Source organism: Pleurodeles waltl, chromosome 7 (genome assembly GCF_031143425.1).
Source record: "Pleurodeles waltl isolate 20211129_DDA chromosome 7, aPleWal1.hap1.20221129, whole genome shotgun sequence".
NCBI classification, from domain to species: domain Eukaryota; kingdom Metazoa; phylum Chordata; class Amphibia; order Caudata; family Salamandridae; genus Pleurodeles; species Pleurodeles waltl.
Window position 1 is genome coordinate 1,463,098,591 of NC_090446.1, and position 23,422 is coordinate 1,463,122,012.

Here is a 23,422-nt window from a genome sequence, read left to right on the forward strand (position 1 = left end):
CCTCTGAACCCGGTTATCCAACCCAGAGTCAGCACTCTGAGGTTGGACCACTGCCTGGTACACCAGGACTTTCTGGGGGGCACGCCTACCCCCCAACAGGTCAGAGCTTATCCCCTGAACCTGGTTAGCCAACCCAGAGTCACCACCCTGAGGTTGAACCATTGCCTGGCAGGCCAGGACTTCCAGGGAGGCACACCTACCTCCCACCAGGTCAGAGTTTAATCTCTGAGCCTGGTTCCCCAACCCAGGGTCACCACCCTGAGGTTGGGCAATTGCCTGGCACGCCAGGACTTTCTGGGGGGCACACCTACCCCCCACCAGGTCAGAGTTTAACCTCTGAACCTGGTCATCCAATCCAGAGTCAACACCCTGAGGTTGGACAATTGCCTGGCACAGCAGGACTTCTTGGGAGGCACATCTACCTCCCACCAGGTCAGAGTTTAACCTCTGAACCTGGGTATCCCACCCAGAGTCACCAGCCTGAGGTTGAATCTTTGCCTGGCATGCCAGGACTTCCTGGGGGGCACTCTCACCCCCCACAAGGGACACACCGTCCCCAAGGGCCACACAAGAGTCTGGTTGGCGCAGGTCTCCCGACCTCTGCCCATCCGGCAGAGTCTGGGTTTCCCCCAAACCAGAAACGGTTTCACCTGGGTCATTCCTGGGGGGCTCTGCTCTCAGAGCTGTCCCCTGACTCTCAAGGTCCTCCACTGGGGTCTGCAACCCCCTCTCAACCCTATGTCTGGACTTCTGCACCCCCTCACTAGGAGGGGTACTGCCAGACACCAGAACTGTTGGGATGCTGGCTACAGTCACCCCCCCAAGTTCTTCTGACACTGCGGGGCTTCCCTCAAAAGGTGGTCCTACGGTACAGGCTAGGCTTCCCTCCTGGTGTTCCCTCATGGAACCCTCTAGGACCTGGGACCTACCTGGGACACTACAATCCTCTCCCACCACACTCGGTTGGGAACCACCTAGACCACTCCCTTCAGGAGCACCCCCAAATGCCTCTTCAGACTCTCTGGTACTCACCCAGAAGTCTGCCTCCATTGTAAGCTCCCTGGGGTCAGAGAACTCACACTCCACCTGGTGTTGGCGTAGCTCTGGAAAATAAGGACCAGACATATGCTCTCCAGCAATTACATCACTCTGCCCTTCACATGTATTAACCACAGTACCCTTCACCCAACCACCCAGTAACTCAACCTTGGAAAAGCACTCTACTTCGCCCTCCTGAGACTGGTGAGACAGTATCTGTCTGTCCCTGACACTCAACCCAAACTCTTCTGGGATGTCTCTACACTCTATATCCAGGACGTCCACCAGGGGGGAACCCTTTTCTCTGTCACTCTCTGCTAGAGTCAGTAAAGTGTCCTTCCCCCCAGTAGGAATATGACTCCCTGTGCCAGTTCCCCAATCCTTCTCAGGGACCCTGTGCATAACGGGAACTACCTCATACCCTTGAACCGCCTGGGGTGTGTCAACTCCCTTCTTCAAGTTGGGCACCACATCTCTGGGCTTGTGCCCTTCTTCAGCAGTACTGGATGCAAGATTTTTGCTGCCACCATCTGAACTGGACTCAGCCCTTCCGGCCTCCAGTTTCAGCTCTTTACAGCTCAGCTCTTGAGCTGCAATCTTTTCTTCTTCCAGGGCTAAGAGACTTGCTGCCTCAGCCCTTTCAAGCTGCTCATCTAGCTCTTCTAGACACTGCTCTAGAGCTAGGAGCCATTCATCTCCCACTGGTTCTCTTTCCTCATCTGAGTAGTCTTCCTCCTCATGTGAGCAGTCTTCCTCCTCATGTGAGTAGTCCTCCTCCTCATCTGAGGGGTACTTAGTCATTTGGTTTCTTGCTGCCTCTCTCTCTGCCCATCTTTCCTCCCCCCAGACTATGTAGTGATGGAGCATCTCCGCCTTAGTAGATCTCCTTGCTCCAGGAAGGCCCCATTTTCTACAAAGCTTCCTTAGGTCAGCCTTAGTGAGGTGGTCCGTACGAACAAAGAATGAGTAGGTACACAATCCCATTTTGATAAGATCTTATCAGCAAAAACCAAAATCCAAAGTCCAAAATATCAATAGTATATCCAGGAGGACATCAGAGAACCAAGAGCCAAAAAAGATGAAAAATCAAGTTGACCTTCAACTGTGGGTAGGTAGTGAAATACTTAGCTACTGTATGTCACTGCACAAACACAAGTCCTATCCTCACCGCTGATACCAATGTTAGAAATGGGGTTTTTGGTTGGCAGTCAGGTTACCCTCTGTCCAAGCAAAAGCCCTCACTCTAGTCAGGGTAAGTCACACACTATCCAAGATTATCCTGTGCCCACCCTCTGGTAGCTTGGCACGAGCAGTCAGGCTTAACTTAGAAGGCAATGTGTAAAGTATTTGTGCAATAAATCATACAATACCACCATATAGCACCACAAAAATACACCACACAGTGTTTAGAAAAATATATAATATTTATCAGGATAATTGCAGGTCAAAAAGAATAAAGTTGCAATGGAAAATTGTAGAAATATCACAGGGAAGTGATATAAAGTGTCTTAAGTCTTTAGAATGCAATAAAGTGTCTTTCAAGCACAAAGTACCTGGTTTCTGGTGGAAAATCTCCTCAGAGGGCCACAGGTGGAGAGATGCGTGGAAAAAGGGTGTGTGCGTCGATTTCTCCTCAGCACACAAAGACTTGCGTCGTTCTTTTCCACGCGGGGAAGTCGCGCGTCGTTTTCCGGTGCGCAGACAGTCTCTTTTCGTGGATCGCGGGGATTACCAGATGTCCCGGGTCTGTGCGTGGATTCTCCTGCTTGTTTTCCGGCTGCGCGTCGTTCTGCGGGGCTGCGCGTCGAAGTTTCGATCTCACGGTAGGCGTCGCGTCGATTTCTCCTTGGAAGTCGGGCGGCGTTGTCCTTGCGAGGCCGTGCGTCGTAAGTTTGGTCTCACGGCAGGCGTCGCGTCGATTTCTCCTTGGAAGTCGGGCGGCGTTGTCCTTGCGAGGCCGTGCGTCAAAGTTTCGCGCTCACGGTAGGCGTCGCGTCGATTTCTCCTGGAAAGTCGGGCGGCTTTGTCCTTGCGAGGTTGTGCGTCGAAGTCTCGATCGTCCCGAGGGCGTCGCGTCGATCAGCGTCGGTGTGCGCCGTTTTTCTCGCCGCGAAACAAGCTGTGCGTCGAAATTTGCGGCGCACGGAGCGTCCAAGTGAAAGGGAGAAGTCTTTTTGGTTCTGAGACTTCAAGGAACAGGAGGCAAGCTCTATCCAAGCCCTTGGAGAGCACTTTCACAGCCAGACAAGAGTTCAGCAAGGCAGCAGGGCAACAGCAAGACAGCAGTCCTTTGTAGAAAGCAGACAGGTGAGTCCTTTGAGCAGCCAGGCAGTTCTTCTTGGCAGGATGTAGTTTCTGGTTCAGGTTTCTTCTCCAGCAAGTGTCTGATGAGGTAGGGCAGAGGCCCTGTTTTATACTAAGTTGTGCCTTTGAAGTGGGGGTGACTTCAAAGAGTCTCTAAGAAATGCACCAAGTTCCCTTTCAGCTCAATCCTGTCTGCCAGAGTCCCAGTAGGGGGTGTGGCAGTCCTTTGTGTGAGGGCAGGCCCTCCGCCCTCCCAGCCCAGGAAGACCCATTCAAAATGCAGATGTATGCAAGTGAGGCTGAGTACCCTGTGTTTGGGGTGTGTCTGAGTGAATGCACAAGGAGCTGTCAACTAAACCTAGCCAGACGTGGATTGAAGGGCACAACAAGATTTTAGTGCAAAGAAATGCTCACTTTCTAAAAGTGGCATTTCTAGAATAGTAATATTAAATCCGACTTCACCAGTCAGCAGGATTTTGTATTACCATTCTGGCCATACTAAATATGACCTTCCTGCTCCTTTCAGATCAGCAGCTGCCACTTCAACAGTGTATGAGGGCAGCCCCAATGTTAGCCTATGAAAGGAGCAGGCCTCACAGTAGTGTAAAAACGAATTTAGGAGTTTCACACTACCAGGACATATAACTACACAGGTACATGTCCTGCCTTTTACCTACACCGCACCCTGCTCTAGGGGTTACCTAGGGCACACATTAGGGATGACTTATATGTAGTAAAAGGGGAGTTCTAGGCTTGGCAAGTACTTTTAAATGCCAAGTCGAAGTGGCAGTGAAACTGCACACACAGGCCTTGCAATGGCAGGCCTGAGACAGGGTTAAGGGGCTACTGAGGTGGGTGGCACAACCAGTGCTGCAGGCCCACTAGTAGCATTTAATCTACCTGCCCTAGGCACATGTAGTGCACTCTACCAGGGACTTACAAGTAAATTAAATAGTCAATCATGGATAAACCAATCAGTAGTACAATTTACCCAGAGAGCATATGCACTTTAGCACTGGTTAGCAGTGGTAAAGTGCCCAGAGGTCAAAAGCCAACAACAACAGGTCAGAAAAAATAGGAGGAAGGAGGCAAAAAGTTTGGGGATGTCCCTGTCAAAAAGCCAGGTCCAACACTTATCAAAGAGGATGATGAACAAGAGTAGGAAACAGAAATTGAAGAATGTTTCATAGCATGTATTGCTGAGAATGTCAAAACCTTGGATGAGGAGACTTGGGTTGATTTGTCACGGAAGGATAAGTTGTTGTGTGAAGTGTTACATTTTGTTAAATCTGGTTGGCCAAGAGAGAAAAATTTGTCATCTGAGTTACAACCTTTTTGGAAAGTGTCTGACGAGTTATCTATTGAAGGTGATAAATTGGTCAGAGGGGATAAGCTTGTTCCTCCAGAGTGTTTTAGGAAAGATTTATTTGTCAAAGCTCATTATGGTCATTTGGGTAGAACTATTACCAATTGGAAGTTGCGATCTAATTTTTGGTGGCCTAGAATGGACAAGGAAATTGAAGAATTTGTTAGGAGTTGTACTAGATGTTGTTTGAGTGACAAGGTTTTGGCTACTCAAGGGGTTGCAGACTCATTTGTACCATCGCCAGCTAGAGCCTTGCAGAAAATTGGACTAGGTTTTTTAGGTCCTTATCATGTGTTGCCTTCTGATATGAGGTATTTTATTGTAATTTTTGAGGTAGAACCAGTAAGGTTCCCGACTACTCAAAGTGTTATCAACTGTTTGAGAAAAGTATTCATGCATGAGGGTTTCCCAGACAAATTTTAACTGATAATGGGGTTCAATTTTTGTCAACAGAAGTGTGTCAATTCTTGATTAAATATGGCATTGAACATATTAGGACTCCATTGTATGATCCACAGAGTAATGGTGTTGTGGAAAGATTTAATCGTGTACTAGTGGATTATGTACAGGCTGCTTGTAGAGCCAATTTGTCTGTGGATCAAGCTGTTAAAGAACTTGTTTGGTCGTATCGTACCACACCACATATTGCTACTGGCAAAAGTCCTTTTGAACTGATGAGGGGTAAAATTGCAATGACTGAATTATGCCCCTTTTGGATGATTAAATTGTTTCATGAAGGGAGTGATTTAGGAGAAGTTTGGCAAGTGGCAAGAAACAATTCAAATTTTGTGGGAAAAAAAGGGGTTGAAAGAGGCGTTGAGAGAGGCGTTTGGTAAAATTGGAAAAAATGGAAAGTTGCATGTAGGTGATTGGGTGAGAGTAAGGGATCTCATATTAGTCAGGAAAGGGATGTCAAAGGGATGTCAAAGTTTAGGGATTCCCAACAAATCCATGGGCTTCGCAGAAATGCTGCAAAACTTTCGGATGGCAATTGGTGGCATACCACACGGTTAGCATTGAATCCCAGTGTGCAAGCACAGAGTGAGAACATTGGTCAGAGTTCACCCAAACAATTTTTTTATGATTTTCCTGTTGAGGAGGTAAAGAAGGACAGTAGGGAAAAGTATGGGAGTAGGCCATAAGCCTACAAAGTTTCAGGATTACGTTATGTCCTAAAGAGTTCTAAGTTTTCTCATTCAGATAGTCATTGTGTTTTGAGAAAACAATGGTATTTTATGTAGACTTTATTTCCTGTATTATTTGTATTTCCTCTTCCTGCTGTGTTGATATTTTTTTGGTTTTGTTTATGCTCACTGTTGTCTTATTTTCAAGAGGGGGAGAAGTGTAATGACGTGCCTTAGAATATCTGACGTTGCTTGGAATCCTGTGACATAGCTTGTTCCTAATGTCACGGGTGTAACGCCGCGCTCTGACGCGGTGTTTCTTTCTGTCCTCGCGGATGGAACGCGCTGTCGATACTCGGCACGCCGTTCCCCGCGTTTTTTGACTAAACATTCTGGGAAGCATATATTTCGCTCCCGGTCGCGCTACACTTACCTGTAGCCCTTTTTTATTCTTGTTGTTGGTGGTGGTGGGTTTGTCTGGTCATTTTGCCTGTCTCTGTCCATGTTGTGTCCATCTTGTCTTCTTCGTGTTTTTGTCCCAGCATGCTCTGTTTTTCTTTTATACTAATTTCTTTTTCCTATACTGGTCTATGGGCTCTTCCCAATTCAAGATGGTGTTCTTTCCTTTTCCTGTGATGTCACTTCCCTTTTATCAGTATATAAGTCAGTCAGCCTTGTTCCACCTTGCGTTGCAAACACTTCCATCTGGTTGTGCTGTTCGCTCCTGTTCTTTGTTCCTGCTTTTTGCCGTGGGAGATTTGCCTATTTTTGTTTCCTGTTGTCAAGTCCTGTTTTTTCTTGTTTTTCTTCAGGAGTTCCTGTTTGAGGTTTTTTCCCCAGTGTTGGGGTTTTTTCCGTCTGGGACTCCTTCTTGAAGGTACGTCTGCTTTGGCGTAGCCTGTCAAGCGACAACGTGGCTACTAGAAGGGATCGCCCTTATCTGGGAGTATCCAGAACCTATAGAAGACTTGGTGTATTCGCCAACCCGGTATCCAGAGGTGAGAAGTCCAGCGCAGTACGTAACAACAGGATTGCATAGCAACTTCATCGACCGTTGCTGAACAGATGTACTCTGTGCTCCTTTCCCTCTTGGACGAAGATATTTATATTTAACTTATGGCTATGGCAAGAAACATCTTTTAACTTAATCGCGAATGGAAAGACGTAATTTCACTAAGTCAATGTCATTAAGGTATTCCATTATGTCAAAAGCTGTCACAGTCTCCCTTTGACCATACAGCATACCACAGAAGGAGGGAAACTGTGTTAGTATGCTGCTAGTGTCACAGCTCACGCCTCCATTTGGGTGTGGGAGCCGTTCTCTTGGGTGAAAGATCTGGAATTCCTGAGTTTATTGGCCAAAGCTCGTCCCAGGCTACCCCCTTCAAAAACACATGCAACACGTTGCCTCAAGAGGTGCTGCAGCTCATGATTTGTGGTTTAATTATATTCCGTCACCTGCTCTCTAATCTTAGCCAGTGTGGTAGGTGAAGTGTGGGAGGCATACACACATTCCTCCCACACTTCACCTACCACATTATAATCGCATTCTAGACCCCAGAGAGCATTTTCAACAGTCTGCAATCAAGACATAGGCCCTCATTTAGACTCTGGTGGTCTTTTTTAAAGACCGCCGAGGTACCGTCGTGCTGAAGACCGCCAGTGCAGGTGGTTTTCCACACAGCGTATTGTGACTGCTGGCAGCCCTCCGTCCTTTTTTGGACGGAGAGGCACCAGCAGCCATACTGGTGGTCGGCGGGGAAGTGGAGGCTGCTCCACCTCCACTGCCACGTCATCAGAACACCGCCCACCGAATCACGTCCCATGATTCGGCGTGGCGGTGTTCTGGTGACGGGGTGCTGGCGGCAGAGCAGCCCCCATGGATCCCGTCCCCTCCCGAAGGATCACCGGAACAGGTAAGGTGATGGTCTGTTAGGGGAGGGGGGTGGGGGGTTGTTGTGTGGTGTGTGAGTGCATGGGGGTGTGAGTGTGAGTGTGTAGAAGGGGTGTGTGAGTGCCTGTATGCATGCAGGGGTGTTGTGTGTTTGAAAATGTGTGCGTCTCTGTCTGTTCATATGTCTGTATGTATGTGTGCGTGTATGACTGTGTGTGTGTCTGTTGAAATGTTTGTTAGTATGTGTGTGGGTATGTGTGATGCTGGTGTCTGTGCATGAAGGGGGAGTGTGTCGATGTGGGGGGTGTGCGGAGTGGGGTACTACCACCTTTGGGGGGCTGTAGGGGGGACAGGGGTGTGGGGGAAGTACTCGGGTTGGGGGAGAGGGGCGGGGGAGACCCCTATCAGTGCCAGGGAAGGAATTCCCTGGCACTTATAGTGCCTACCGCCATGGATTTCGTGGCGGTTCCAAACCACACGAAATCCATGGCGGTATGCAGGGTCCTGATACCACCGGCGGTCTGGTGACGGCCGCCGGGCTGGACACCTAAGTCTCCAGCTCAGCGGTCGTCACCGCCGTGGCGGTCGGAGTGGAGAAGTGGCAGATGACCATGGCGGTAACCGCCATGGTCATAATTCAATTTTTTGTTCCGCCGGCCTGTTGCCGGTGTTACCGCCACTTCTCCCCTGCCTGCCAGGGTCATAATGAGGGCCATAATGACTTTTAATATGCCAGCCTGTGCCCCAATGCACACCCCTCTGATAGTGGTCTTGAAGGCCTCCCAGAGTAAACCTGCACTCTCAACTGAATCCTTATTGAATAGAAAATACTCCCCAATGGTGTCACAAAACATCCTCGAAACACCTGGGCCAACAAGGCTGACTGAGGCAAGCGCCAGCTAAAGGGTGGGGGAACGAACGTGAGTATGTGCACTGTCATATTCACTGGTGGATGATCAGATAATGTGTGAGGGAGATGACATATCTCGCCCACCCAACGCTGGACCTCACCAGTTGTCAGCCAATAGTCAAGGTGCGACCATGTGCCATGTACAGTGGAGAAATATGTGCCCTCCCGAGCCTCAGGGTGTTTCATACGCCACATATCAAAAGTCTCATATTCTGCCATGTACTCTTGCATTACCCTGGCAGCTCTCTTGTCCTGCCTGCCTGAGAAGGCAGACCTATCCCACTCAGGGTCTAAACACACCTTGAGATCTCCCCCACAAATCAGGTGTGCCATCTGTAGTGCATGTAGGTGACCCCAGCTGTGCAAGGAGAACTCTGGGACGTCCACATTTGACCGTACATGTTAACCATAGTGACCAGGGTGCCGCATAATTTGCCCAGCGCTTTAACCTAGCAACCCTGCCCTTGCAGACCAGGATCAGAACTCCCTGTGCATTATTGGAGTATGACGTGGCCAATCTGTAGCTCACTCAATTGGCCCTCACCATGTCTGCAGCATGGTTTGACAAATGCATTTCCTGTAGAACTGCCACATGTATGTGGTGGCAATTTAAATATGCTAGTACTTGTAGATTTCTTTTTTGGGTTATTCTGCCCCCGGACGTTCCATGACATCAAGCTGAGAGAAGTCGCAGTAGAACTAGTAGAGGGACACATATCAGTCACACTTCTTTAAGCCTAGCTTATTGTCTATGACGACTGCTCCAGGCATATTTCTCCATACATAGCAATTGTAGGCAAAACAAATTCCCCCATCCACCCCCTCCCACTTCAGCCACCCCAACCTGCTAAAGGCACATCCCCTCCCCTCATGAAACAACCTCTCAGAACACCTACAGTCAATGCAAACACACATTTTTAATGCCACTGAGGGCCTGTGGGATGCTCCATCTGGGGGACAGAAAGAGAGCAGATCCTCCAGTTGTACGGAGGTGACTGAGCCATCATAGCAATCACTGAGCCTCGGGAGCTTATAGGAAAGTAGAACTGTCAGTATTGGGCTCTCAGTTCAGGGACCCTGCTATGTTCAAGAACCATTAGTCAAATTGCCATTCGTTTAGTGGAGATTAAAGCACGATTCCTTCTAGATGCTTTGGTCCAGGGCTGGTTTTAGGCTCAACCCCGCTTTCCTAATACACTCTAGAACGGCCTTAGGCGTGGCAAGGATTTTCAGGTTATCTGGCAGGTGCACCCGCAGTCTAGCTGGCTAAAGCATGGCGTACAAAAGTCGAGCCTGATACAGCTTCTTCTTGACTGCTGTGTACTCGCGTCTTGCTGCCTGGGCCACTGCAATGAAATCCGTGTAAAAGGTGATCTCTCAGCCTTTATGTTGGATTGTCTTTTGTTCTCTACCAAGCCGAAGCACAGCATCCTGATAGTTGAGCAGCCTTGCAATTATGAGTCGTGGCGGCGCTCCAGGTGGAGGCCTCGGTCCCAACAAACGATGGGCGCACTCAACAACCAGCATGGTAGAAAAGTGCTCGGCACCAAACACCTCTCGCAGGAGGTGCTCAACATATAGTTCCAACTTCCTGGTGTTAGTGGTCTCAGGGATTCCAGTCATTCTGATATTATCTCTGTAGGACCTGGCTTCCAGGTCTTCGTTCCTCTCCTGCACAAGGGCCATCACTTTTTCCAGGTTGAGGCATGTTTCCCACATGTTCTGCAGAGTGTCCTCAGCTGAGGAGATGTGCTGTTCTGTCTTAGTTATTCATGTTCCGTGTCAGTCCAGTTTGGTTGCCATTTGGTCAGTTCGTGCGTTCAGAGTGTTGATTTTATTGTCAATGGATTGAAGGCTTTGCTGCATAGGGAGTAGGGGACTTTCCAATGTAGTGCTAGTGTCAGGCTGGCCCACTCGCTCTTTGCCTGAAGACTCCTCATAGAGAAGCCTACAAGCACGCTTAGGCCCATATTTATACTTTTTTAGCACCGCATTCACATCATTTTTTGATGCAAAAGCGGTGCAAACTTACAAAATACGATTGTATTTTCTAAGTTTGCGCCGCTTTTGTGTCAAAATGTGTCACAAAAAAAGTATATGGGCCTTAGTCTCAAACGGAAGGAGTGTTTGGTGTTTATCTGTCTTCCTCATGGTGCACCGCTTAGAAAGTCCACTGTCTCTAGCTTCAGTGTGCCCAGTATGGCTCCGTCCCGGGTATTTGGGCCAGCGCCTTGCAACCAGTGGGGCGACACGTAATCCAGGCACCACCCCCGAGGCACTCTACATGCACATTATAATCCTCTTCTTGATATTGCTACAGTCTTGCTAAGCACCCCATCCAGCCAGCTCTACTGCGACACAAGACACCATGAATAGCCCTTGATACTTATGTTAAAGTTCCAGTCTGCGCTGTTCGCTGGTGCTAGCTGCTCTCCCCCTTCAGTCAGCCAGTTGGCTGACTGGCAGTGCCCTCACAGCGAGCAGATTACTGTTGGTGATTCCCCCTTCTCATATGGTACACTGGCACACTGTAGTACAGGGTACCCAGGGGATGCAGGCCTCCAAAGTGTCTCCAATAGTCGATGCACTAGACCTGAGGGGGACGCAGACCCCTGCTGCACCTCCGCCAGGCCCATGATGCACGCACCTCCCCTCCAGAGTGCAATACGTTGAATGGTGCTACCAAGGCAGAGGTCCAGCCTCCTCCTCGGGTTCAGCGCAGCAGCTGGCCCTGACCACTTGTCAAGCGTCTCCAGACATGGGTCTGCCAGCCACCGCAGCACCAAGACGTAAGTGCTCCCCACTGTGTGCAGCTCGATCAATGTCCACAGGTTTGTGCGGGTCAGCACAGCCCAGGCATCTCTCTGGCTCTAGCTCTATCGGGCTCCTCAGCAGGCTGACTATCTCCACTCCTGGTTCTCCTTCACGCTGGAGCTTCGGGTGGCATCCCTCTTGCCTGCCTGGCCCATCGCAGCCAGACACAGTTTGTCTGCCTCCCAGCAGCAGTGCAGCCACTCGATTACTGCTGGCCGCCTCTTGCAAAAAGCAGCTCCCGAGTTACCAGCCGATCATCATGCCGTCACTGCCATCTTGTCCTGTCTCCAGACATCGCAGTTCAGGTGCAGCTGTCACGTTACATTGTTCACTCCCTATCACAGATATATTTTTGTCTGTCCCCTACAATGTGCTGCCACAGCGCCGACATGGAATGGATGAGCCCTTGAGGCCAGGATTAATGTAGGATAGATGGCTTCGGTCAGCTGAGCTGCACTAGAACGCGTTGCTTCGGGCTCTCTAGCGCCCCGCTAAGCAGGCATCTCTAAATGTTTGCTTATCATGTGTTCGTCAGAACACTCAGAACTCTAAACGTATCAACCCCACAGCTTTAGCTATTGTGTATCTCAATTGTATGCCCATCCCCTCTACCAATGAGAGTCAGAGAGACATACCCAACTATACAACCCCCTAAGAAATGCTTATGATACTGATGAGTGAATGATCTAGGGACCGGGTAGAAAGAGGCAGGATAAGATGGGATGGAACGTCCCCCCAGTCCAGCACTCCATGGTGACAGGAGCGCCAGAGGAAGAGGGGCACCTGTCCCCCTCCAAACAGTAGACTCAATGTATGGTTGATCTTCCTGCCTTTGGAAAGTCATCATAGAGGGTCTATAGTGGCAGCGCCAAATCAGTGTATTGAGAAAAAATCCCTAAAACCATATTGCAACCCGCACCCTGTGGCTAGCCATGTAACTAGTCTCCCCAGCTGTGGTCAGATTTCTCTAGTTGGATATTGAGCCTATAAATGACCCACTTGCAGGAGACCAACTTGAACGTTTCTCGAACCCATAGTTGATAGTCGGGGCTGTTTGTGATCTCAAAAGATGAAGTATGCAAAGCTTGGGTGTGGCCAAAGCAGTGGCAAACCATCTTGTCATGTTTGGTGTTGTCTGGAAGGTCTGCTATGTTAATCAAGAGGGCCAACTGGCCCTTAAGGGAGCCCTGGCATCATAGAACTTGTGTCATGTACTCCAAGACTGCTCCCCAGAAGGATATCAAAGCTAAGCATTCCTATGTGATGTGTACTATAACGCAGCTCGGGTAGTTGCATCTGCAGTACTTTGTTCCAGGTGAGAGCCTCGTATCATGCAATCATTTGGAGGTCCAATGACCTCTATGGACTATCTTGAAATAGCTAAATTTAAGGAACTCCCCCCTTTGGGCCTTGTCTTGTGTGGCCATTAGGTTAGGCCAGTCATCATCCTGATAGTCAAAGTGCAAGTGATCAGTCCACCAATCCTTAAGTCTACGTGATGTGGGGCTAGAAAAAAATCATATCCATTAACATTTTATATAGGCCTGATACCGTACCCCTATAGGTTTCCATCCAAGAGCGGTAAGCCAGGAACGAAGAGTTGGGCAAGTTTCTGGGCAGTGATGGGGTCAGGGAGCGGAGACAATGTTGCATCCTTTGTAAGTCCCAGAAATAACTCCTTGGGAGGTAAAAGTCTTGCTGTGTTTCCGCAAAGGACTTTAATCTGTCGGTTAAGAGAAATAGATTGATCCTGAGTATACCTTTGGATATGAAGTGAGACTAGATTGGTTCCTGATTTCCAAAACAAATCTTACAGTAGAATGGGGGCACCTTTATGTACAATCAGATCCTCTTTTAGAATCAAATGCACTCATTTCCATGTGTAGGTGGTGGTTTGAATGATTGGGTTCTTTGAGAGTCTTGGGTCTTTTGAGCCCAAATACTATAGGAATAGAGGGCAGTCACCAGCCCACATACTGCACTCCAACTCAGTGTCTCTAAGGTAAGGTTGGATGGGGAGCATAGTGTACAGGTACTAATTGGTGCACTAGGCAGTAGTGTTCCATGTGAGGAAGGGGCAATCCTCCGTATTCGGTAATGGAGTGAAGTTTATCAATTTTAAGCGTCGGCTACCGTCTCGCAAACAGGAACTGTTTCATCATTGTTGTGGGTTCTTGAATCATGTTACGTGGTGGTCTTCGAGGCAGCATCTCAAAAAGCTAGGTAATGCCAGGCACTAAGTTCATTTAATAGACCTGCTCAGAGACAGGTCTTGCAGAGACCATTGGTTCAAGTATAATCTGATTTTAGAGATCAGTGGGTTCATGTTATCCAGTTTCATATTAAAGGGCTCAGTATTGAGAGGGACGCTTAGGTATTTCATGTGATGGGGAGTCCCCCAGAAAGGGTGATCAAGGATAGCCTCCACCGTCGCGGCATGTGTGAGGGGTATGGCTTCACTTTTGCTTCAATTGATTTTGTAGCCCAAGAAGGCTGAGAAGTGTGAGACCATGGCCATAAGGGGCAGAAGAGATAGTTGTGGATATGGTAACTAGAATATTTTCTGCACATTGTAGAAGGCTGGCCTGGCTTATAGTGGGTACCTGATGGTACTTACACTTTGTGCCAGGTCCAGTTATCCTTTATTAGTAGATTAGTAGCGTTCTAGCAGCGTAGGCTGATAGAGGTAGCTAAAGCAGAGCAGCTTAGGCTGAACTAGGAGACATGCAAAGCTCCTACCATACCACTTATATCATATAGCACTATATCATAAGAATCACAATACTCAGAGTTACTAAAAATAAAGGTACTTTATTTTATTGACAATGTGCCAAAAATATCTCAGAGGATATAGGCCCTCATTACGACCCTGGCGGTTTGTAACCGCCAGGGCCGCTGGACGCGGAGGCACCGCCGACAGGCCGGCGGTGCCCCGCGGGGCATTCTGACCGCGGCGGCTTAGCCGCGGTCAGAGAAGGGAAACCGGCGGTCTCCCGCCGGTTTCCCGCTGCCCCCAAGGAATCCTCCAAGCCGGCGCAGCTTGCTGCGCCGGCTTGGGGATTCCGACTCCCCCTCCCGCCATCCAGTTCCTGGCGGTTCTCCCGCCGGGAACCGGATGGCGGGAGGGGGAGTCGCGGGGCCCCTGGGGGCCCCTGCAGTGCCCATGCCAACGGCATGGGCACTGCAGGGGCCCCCGTAAGAGGGCCCCAAAATGTATTTCACTGTCTGCCTTACAGACAGTGAAATACGCGACGGGTGCAACAGCACCCGTCGCACCTTCCCACTCCGCCGGCTCTATTACGAGCCGGCATCCTCGTGGGAAGGGAGTTTTTCCCTGGGCTGGCGGGCGGTCTTTTGGAGACCGCCCGCCAGCCCAGGGAAAAACTCATAATACCCTCCGCGGTCTTCTGACCGCGGAGCGGTATTACGGAGGGCGGAATTCTGGCGGGCGGCCTCCGCCGCCCGCCGGAGTCATAATGAGGGCCATAATCCCTTAGGAGGTAAGTAAAATACACAAAATATACACACAAACCAAAATCAGGTAAGTAAACAGTTAGAAAAGTAGTGCAAACACTGTAGAATACAATAGGATGCAATAGGCCTAGGGGCAACACAAACCACGTACTAAGAAAGTGGAATGTGAACCACTTAGGGACCCCTGGCCTAGTGTAGTGTGTAGAGGGTCACTGGGAGTGTAAGAAAACACTAAGGGTGTCCAAGATACCCCACCCGAGACCCTGAACAGTAGGAGTAAAGTTACCCTACTTCCCCAGAAACACACTAAAGTTGTGATAGGAGATTCTGCAAAGACCACAACAGACTGCAAAGCACTGAAGATGGATTCCTGGACCTGAGGACCTGCAAAGGAAGGGGACCAAGTCCAAGAGTCATGAAAGTGTCCGGGGGGGGGCAGGAGCCCACTAAACCCCGGATGAAGGTGCAAAATGGCTGCTTCCGGGTGGAAGAAGCTGAAGATTCTGCAACAACGGAAGATGCCAGGAACTTCTCCTTTGCACAGAAGATGTGCCACGACGTGCTGCACGATGCAGAGTTGTTTTCACACAGAAACACTGCAAACAAGCCTTGCTAGCTGGAAAGGTCATGGTTAAAGAAAATGGGTGCTGCCCGGCCCCAGGAAGGACCAGGAGGTCGCCCCTTGGAGGAGGAGACAGAGGGGTCGCTCAGCAACACAGAGAGCCCACGCAGAAACAGGCAGCACCCGCAGAAGCACTTGAACACGGGTTCAAGAAAACTGAGTACATCTCAACACTACAAAGGAGGGTCCCACGAAGCTGGTGGTCAACTCAGCGAGTTGAGCAATGCAGGACGGAGTGCTTGGGATCTGGGCTGTGCTGTGCATGAAGGATTCCTTGCAAAAGTGCACAGAAGCCCTAGCAGCTGCAGTTCACGCAGTATACAGGATTACTGTCTGGCAAGGGAAGGCAAGGACATACCTCTGCCAAATTTGGACAGATGGACCACTGGACTGTTGGGGTCACTTGGATCTAGCACCTGTGTTCCAGGGACCATGCTCGTCACAATGAGAGGGGACTCAGAGGACCGGTGAAGCAAAAGTTTGGTGCCTGCGTTAGCAGGGGGAAGATTCTGTCGACCCACAGGAGATTTCTTCTTGGCTTCCAGTGGAGGGTGAAGGCAGACAGCCCCCAGAGCATGCACCACCAGGAAACAGTCGAGAAAGCGGGAAGGATTTGGCGCTACAATGTTGCTGGTAGTCTTCTTGCTACTTTGTTGCAGTTTTGCAGGTATCCTGGAGCAGTCAGCGGTCGTTCCTTGGCAGAAGTTGAAGAGGGAGATGCAGAGGAACTCTGGTGAGCTCTTGCATTCGTTATCTGATGAGAAGCCCACAGGAGAGACCCTAAATAGCCCTCAGAGGAGGATTGGCCACCTAGCCAGGTAAGCACCTATCAGGAGGGGTCTCTGACGTCACCTGCTGGCACTGGCCACTCAGAGGCCTCCATTGTGCCCTCACACCTCTGCATTCAAGATGTCAGAGGTCTGGGACACACTAGAGGAGCTCTGGGCACCACCCCTGGGGTGGTGATGGACAGGGGAGTGGTAACTCCCCTTTCCTTTGTCCAGTTTCGCGCCAGAGCAGGGGCTGGGGTATCCCTGAACCGGTGTGCCCTTCAAAGCATTTCCAGAGGCTGGGGAGGCTACTGCTCCCCAGCCCTTAACACCTATTTCCAAAGAAAGAGGGTGTAGCACTCTCTCTCAGAGGAAATCCTTTGTTCTGCCTTCCTGGGACTGGGCTGCCCAGACCCCAGGAGGGCAGAAGCCTGTCTGGGTTGGCAGCAGCGGTAGCTGCAGTGAAAACCCCAGAGAGCTGGTTTGGCAGTACCCGGGGTCCATGATGGAACCCTTGGGATGCATGGGATTGGCACCCCAATACCAGATTTGGCATGGGGGGACAATTCCATGATCTTAGAAATGTTACATGGCCATATTCAGAGTTACTATTGTGAAGCTACATATAGGTATTGACCTATGTGTAGTGCACGCGTGTAATGGTGTCCCGCACTCACAAAGTCAGGGGAATTGCCCTGAACTATGTGGGGGCACCTTGGCTAGTGCCAGGGTGCCCTCACATTTAGTAACTTTGCATCTAACCTTCACTAAGTGAGGGTTAGACATATAGGTGACGTCTAAGTTACTTAAGTGCAGTGTAAAATGGCTGTGAAATAACGTGGACGTTATTCCACTCAGGCTGCAGTGGCAGTCCTGTGTAAGATTTGTCTGAGCTCCCTATGGGTGGCAAAAGAAATGCTGCAGCCCATGGGGATCTCCTGGAACCCCAATACCCTGGGTACCTCAGTACCATATACTAGGGAATTATAAGGGTGTTCCAGTGTGCCAATCAGAATTGGTAAAAATGGTCACTAGCCTGCAGTGACAATTTTAAAGGCAGAGAGAGCATAAGCACTGAGGTTCCAGTTAGTAGAGCCTCAGTGACACAGTTAGGTATCACACAGGGAACATATTCCGGCCACAAACTATGAGCACTGGGGTCCTGACTAGCAGGATCCCAGTGAGACATATAAAACACACTGACAAATAGGGTTTTCACTATGCGCACTGGGGTCCTGGTTAGCAGGATCCCAGTGAGACAGTAAAAACACACTGACGTATACTCACAAACAGGCCAAAAGTGGGGGTAACAATGCTAGATGGAGGCTACCTTCCTACACACATAAAAAGCTTTTGAATTCCCTGGCTGCAGTTTGAATACCCTTAATGTTGTGGTTCTGATGGAGGGCAATCTGAAGGGGCTCCAAAGCCAGGAGAAACAGTAGAGGGAAAAGTGGAAACCCGTGTCTTATCCCTCTGCAGACCTCAAAGGCCATGAACGAATGTCCATTGCAACTTAACCATCACAGAGGTGTTTGTGTGTAGCCAGTGAACCACATGTATAAAACATTCCCAATCCAAAGCTGCGTAGTGTGCAGAAGTTATAGGGCCACTTCACCCTATCAAATGCTTTCTCTGTGTCCAAGGAGAGGGCTACCTTCTCATCCGTGTTGTCTCTAACTAACCAAAAGATCTGGGCCAGCATTCTTAGATGCGATGTGGAAGAGTGATGAGGTATAAAGCATACTTGGTCTTAGTGTATCAAGGAGGGTAGGAAGCATTTAATACAAGTTGACCAGTACTTTAGCCAGGATCTTTGCATCTGTGGTTAAAAGTGAGATGGGTCTGTAGTTGACACTATCTTCACCAGGTTTCAGTAACTGGACGATTTTGGTCTTATGGGAATCCTGAAAGAGAAGGGTGCCATCCTGGATTTCTTAAAAACAAATTCAGAGAAGGGGACTAAGCAAATGCTGGTTGAAGCTGTAATATTCTGCCCCGGCACCTTATTGTATAGAAGATCCTTAAGTACCAGATGTATTTCATTCTTTGTAAAGCCCTGGTTTAAAGCGTGGCATTGGTCGCTCATAAGACGTGACGTGGTGTAAGGAAGTGGGAGAGGAAATCCTCTTCTGCCAGTGGGAAATCTGTGTCTCCAGCCTTATAGAGATGTGAATAGTAATCCCTGAAAACGGTTATTATGTCAAGCAGCTGGGACATGAGGCATCTTGTCCTATTGCGTATCACAGATATGGTCATCTGGGCTTCTTGTTTTCTGAGTTGGAAGGCAAAGAGCCTACTAGTTTACTCCCCTAATAATGTTACTGCTTGAGGTGAAACAGGGACTTCTCCACCTCAGAAGTAAATAATTGACTCAGTTCCTGGTTGGCCCGCCAGGTCATGCAATGTGGGCAAAGCCTTGGTAGTGTGGAAATCATCAGTCAGTATCTTTCGTAGGGCCTCTAATTGGGTCAAGTCATCTTTCCCCTTCTTTTTTTATGTATGCCTGAGTCTCTCATAATTCTTCCTCGTACGGAAGCTTTTCCCACTTCCCAGACCACCTGCGCCTGTCACGGTTTCGGGCAGGTCTGATCAGGACTCTGGCTGGGACACCCCTTGAGGTCACCGAATATCCTAGAGAGGTAGTGTGCTGGGGCAGAAGAGCAGCTAAAGGCATACACGGAAAGGACAGCTATGGACAGGCACAGGAAACAGGAAAGTAAAAGCAGAGCAACCCTTGTGTGAACAAACAGGAAACGGATTACCAGTGGACAAACACGCTGGGGTTGTACACAGAGTAAGGCGCAGAACCTCCCACAGTGACAGGGAATCTCAATGCCTCTGTGCAGTTTGCTCTTACAGATAGTCACCCTGCCAGCCCCATAGAAAGGAGGCAGCAGAAGTGATTCTGTCTCTGGACCCTAGAGCACAAACAAGGATAGTACTTACATACACAGGACACGCTCTTGTGGATCCAGCTGGAAACACAGTGGCGATTCCTGAGAAAACAGCAATAGCACACTGTCACTGTTAGGCACGAAATACAACGTATAACACTGGACAAGGATGGGGGCTGGAATTGCCTCCTGGAAACCAGGAGCCAACCCCAGTACACAGGAGGACACGTATACACTGGTGAAGACTGATAGAACACTTACCAGACACAAAGAACCAAGAAGAAACAGAAACAGAAGGGAACAAACAAACAAAGAGGCAGAGGCAAGAACTAGGAACAGGCTCAGGCTGAAGCAAAGGCGGGTCTAGGACTTGAAAACAGGGCGCAAACTTCTGGCTGGGACAGACAGAGACAGGACTGGGAAACTGAGAACAGGCTCTGGCTGGAACAGGCAAGGACAGGACTGGAATACAGGGAGTAGGAAATGAGCAGTAAACAGGACTGGGAAACAGAGAGCAGGTTCAGGCTGAAACAAGGCAGGAGCAGGGCAGAGAAACAGGGAGCAGGCTTTGGAAGAAACAAACAGGTACAAGGCTAAGAAGTAGGGAGCAGACTCTGGCTGGAACAATCCGGAGCAGGGCAGAGAAACAGGAAACAGGATCAGGCTGGAACAGAACAGGAACAAAACTGGAACACCATCCGACAAGGGGTCTGTAACACAAAGGAATTGAAGTCCGATGCATGACGGGGAGCTTGAGGAAATGGCTGCTTATAAGCAGTTCCAAACTGGACTGCACAGGAGAGGTTTCAGGTGTGTGTGGTTTCGGACACTTGCAAGTCCTGGAGGAGAGGATCCAGTGAAAAGGAGCAACTGGACTTCTCCCATTGAAAACAATGGGAAACAGAATACGGGTTTTCCTGACTACCAAGCTGTGCATTATGGGATTTGCAGTCCCAAGAAGCAAAAGTAGTCCTACACAAGTGTACCATGGAGAAAAGAGAAACAAACAGGAGTCAGCAAGGGACTCTAGATAGGTGTTCAAGGTGATTCCCAGGCTTCTGACAGTCCCCTTACAGCGCCCCTTGGAAATGGGACGACCGAGTCGTAACAGCGCCAACCCTAACATGTTCATTTTCCACCACGTATATCTGCAACATGGACACAAGTTAAGTTTTTCTGTGGGTTGTTTGTAATGAGACATATTCAATCGCCAATGGCCCAATGGGGACATTACCAGGCCAAGGTTCAACAAGATCCTGATCACTTCATAGTCAGACAACCTGTATGGGACATTGAATGTATCCACTGTTTTGCCCAGAAGGGATGCTGATGTCAGCAAGTAGTCTATATATGCAAACTCTTCCTCTGTGGTAACGACTTGAATGCATACTTCCTGTCTGCGTGGTGCCATAGTCTCCAGGGATCATGGAGGGAGAAGTCAGTGCAAAGGTCATGTAGTAAGACACGACCGGGTAGACGTTGTGAGTCTGAGTATCGGCATTTGTCTAAGTGCATATCAGGGGGAATATTCCAGTCCTCTCCCAGGAGAATATGTATGTGTGGGTGTTGTAGAAGTATTCAAGAGAGGTTTCTGAACATCTCGATCTTGTGTGTCATACAACCATAGATACACTCCATCAAAAGGGTGTGATGTTGTATGGAAACTTTAATCAGAACATATTGGCCGGCTTCGTCAGTCCATTGCTTGATCAGTTTGATCAGAGGCCCTTTCGTATGAGAATAGCTACGCTCCCTTTCCAATCCGACTGTGATGCCGTTCACAAAGAGGAATCATCAGGAGTCACTTTGAAGGCATGATATTCTGTTCCTTTCCAGTCCCTTCGTAGCTTCTGACTTTCAACATCAGGTAGGAGAGTCTCCTGGATGAGCAGTAAATCAGAGTGCAGAGTGTGTAGGTACATCAGTAATTTCTTCAGCTTCAGGGAGTGAGTCATTCCATTGACATGAAGTGAGAGAATCTCGAGGTTATGTATGACATAGGGCATTCACCCAGTGGGCAGGAGGAGAGTCAACTGAGAGTATTCTCTGGGGCAGGGGCGAGACGGTCTACTCAACCATATGGCTGACTGATGAGTCTCCTCTGAGGAAACTGGCTGTGGGACGGTTGCTCGCCTGGGGGAATGGTGGGAGAAGTCAAGAAGGGGGGGAGGGTGACCAGGTGCCCTGATCAAGGCTGAAGGATAGGAGATTTTAGCAATATCTGGGCCCTAGGAGAGTACCATTAAGGAATTGTCAGAAGAAGTGGTGGGCATGTAGGGAGCCGTGGCAATATATTCCTGACCCCTTTGGGTCACTACTTGTGCAGTCTCCACAATGAGGGCTACCCCCTCAATAATCAGTAGTGTCTGCAGAGGTGTGCCAGTGCTAAAAGCTTACCTGGGGGAGCACCTACAACACAACCATCCCTGGGTGAATGGTGAGAAGGTGGTCCCCCGTAATGAAGCAGGTAAAGCAAACATCCACTGCAAGAGCCCGGCAGGCATTGTAACTACAATCTTCTCTCATTAATTCTGTCAAAAGGTTGTGTAGTGTGGTTAGTTTTACGTATTCATTGCGCTTTAGCTTCAGGCTTTAGGCCTTTGTGCATTTTGCCCTGAATATATTTTATTCATTTGCTGATAGCTTAGAGCCTCTATGCACTTTGCTCTACATGCTTTTTATTAGGCTTCGTACTGTTATTTTTCAAATAGCCAGTTCTACGGTGTTGTTTTTTATTCATATCACACTATTTTGCCTACTTCAGCACTGGAGTTCTCCATAACATATTTACTCTGTGCTTCAGTCAAGGATACAGTCTGGTACATTGCCGATAGACGTGGTAAGAGTTTAGACTTGGCATTCCTGCGTAGGGACATTTTGTGATCACGATGACATGTTAGTTATAAAATCACTTCCTTGTCCCAATACACGCAAGAGGGAGATTCCGACCAGGGAACCACAACTTGACGCTGACTGCCTCGTTGCAGATGCTGAACCGAGATCACAGGTCTTTGCTCAGGTATGAGGGCTGATATCTCCACAGTGATTCTAATAGGCAAGCTAGAAGCTTAACATGCTGTGCTCTAGATAGAACAAGCAGAGGGAGAGTAGAAACTGTTTGACAATATGATAGCATTGTTTTTATGTTTTACTCTCCTGGTAACTATTGCAATCCTACTGTGTTGTATCGTTCTGGTTATTGCGGCTCACGCCTTAATATCTAAAATACAGTCGTTTTATTAAAACATTACATAAAACTTATACTGTCTTTGTCATTTGTATATGAGATCATATTGGAAATAAGAGAGTTGGTTTGGATCTGAGTAACCACGACTTCCTTGAGAAGTTCCAAAGATGTCATGCGCTCGGCTGACAAATCATTCCTTCCACATGGGAGAAATGAGGCACTGCTAGTTAGCCGGAGCAAAAAACGGATTTAGGGTGACAGAGTTCTTTACACGTGGGTCAGACTCAGTCCCCCACACCGTTATAGATCCTGCTGCCTAGAAATCCAGTAGTCTCATTTAGAAGAATGAGAGCCCACGCGACATGGCGCCGCCAACGTTTGGTCTGGCTCTAATGATTAGGTCCGACTGACTCTCTTGGTCTCATATATATTTTGACTCCTCGGTTCCGTATACGGAGACGTCCGTGGGGCTGAGGGTTTCCGCCGCCACGGCATAGGTGCTACCTATTGCTTAGTGGTTGGTTGTTCAAGCTTGAACTTTGAAAGGAAAAAACCCCGATATTGGTGTGCCTTCTCTGACCTGTAGCTGTTTTTTAATGAAATGGCGAATCCTAATGTAGTGAACATAGCAATTAATATGCGACATCCGCTCACGGGACATCTATTAACACATGGACTGACAGTCCAGGGGGGTCCAGTCACTTTTGTGGTGGACGCCCATGCAGCCTATAGAACGGAACTTTTTTATTGTTGGGTCACTTTTCCAGCAGTGGATGGGGGAACAAATACTTTTCACGAATACACAGTTGCGAATGTCCCTGGACAATACAGGGCTTACGCTTATTTAGAAATACCTCTATCTTATCAAGAACACCATAATTGGCTTGATGGCGCCCTCCCACACACAATAGCACAAGTAAGGTTAGGGCCACTGAGTAATGATGGTCCTACCTGGCCTTTATTGGCTACATATACACCACATCCTGCGGTTGCTCAATTGGCAGTGGTTGAAGTTCGTCGTT